This window comes from Galeopterus variegatus, unplaced genomic scaffold (genome assembly GCF_000696425.1).
Source record: "Galeopterus variegatus unplaced genomic scaffold, G_variegatus-3.0.2 Scaffold19906, whole genome shotgun sequence".
NCBI lineage: Eukaryota > Metazoa > Chordata > Mammalia > Dermoptera > Cynocephalidae > Galeopterus > Galeopterus variegatus.
The window spans coordinates 1-1,097 of record NW_007746017.1 but is presented as its reverse complement, the minus strand read 5'-3'; the positions used below and the strand labels follow the sequence as shown (position 1 = coordinate 1,097).

Genomic DNA, 1,097 nt, shown 5'->3' with positions numbered 1-1,097 from the left:
TTGATTTACCTTGTCAGTTTTCCTATCTGTAGAAAGTTGAAGACAATTTGTAAAACAGCGTTTTTTCCTTTCACAAAATAATTCCAAATGGCGCTAACTCCTGTTCAAATAGCCTGTCAGATTATGAGTGCATTATAACCAGAAATTAGATACACCTCTCACAATGAGTTTGAAATGAAGCTAATAACCCAACTGGAGAATGGACGTATTCAAGTGGTGGGGCCTATTGGTGTCCACCTTGATTCAACATTTTTAATTTCAAAAGCTCATGGGCTCAAAGGCATTTCACAGCCGTGGGGAAGGCAGCTGGGTGACAACTGGAACACACACGAGCTCACCATCGAAAGCCCCTGTTTTACAGCATGGGTACACAATGCACCTGAGGCAACAATGTATCCTGAGGTACCACCCAGAAATAATAAGTTCCAGTAACAAAGGATGACACCAGAAAGCATTGTCTTTCTTTGTGGAGGCAATTATGCATGTTGAACTACTGCAGCCAAAAAACAAAANGCATTGTCTTTCTTTGTGGAGGCAATTATGCATGTTGAACTACTGCAGCCAAAAAACAAAACGAAAACATCAAACTCACACAGAATGCTGAAAAAGGACTATTGTGGTAGTTCAAGACCTCAGTGATCCAAGTATGAAATGCTGAGAGCCACCCGGTGTGAGCCTTTCCGTCCAGTTCCTTCGTATTTCTCTTCCCCAGCGAGGAAGGAAGGAGGGAAAGGAAGGACCGTGATGTTGTCTCCCAGGTGCGGGAAGACAGAGGTCTCTGGGCATCTTCCGCCGACAACAGCCGGTTCGGTTCTGCTTGGGTGACAGAAACTGAGATCAGGAGACTTTGGACTTGCTGCTCACCCACACGCTAGCCATCATTTCACACACGGACTTACGTAGAGACACAGCACATGTCACCCAGAGGCACAGTCTCTGGGGGCCCTGGGGGCCCAGTGTTGGCACCGGTTTTACAAGGGTCTGGGTGGATCCGGCCCCCCGGCTGGCCTGCAGCGCGCCCGGCTGGCTCGCAGCGGCCCGGCCGCCCAGCTCCTTAATGGGCGCAGGCAGCAGAGCGCCCGGGCCCGTGGGCGCCG

General features: G+C 49.7%; 1 long non-coding RNA gene across 1 annotated transcript; it reads right to left on the bottom strand.

Moving 5' to 3' along the window:
• Nucleotides 1–206: 206 nt before the first annotated feature.
• Nucleotides 207–609, bottom strand: LOC103583130. Its single transcript, XR_549827.1, has 2 exons — nt 547–609; nt 207–484 (listed from the first exon to the last, which is right to left on the bottom strand). It is a non-coding gene; the product is annotated as an uncharacterized LOC103583130 (long non-coding RNA).
• Nucleotides 610–1,097: the final 488 nt, after the last annotated feature.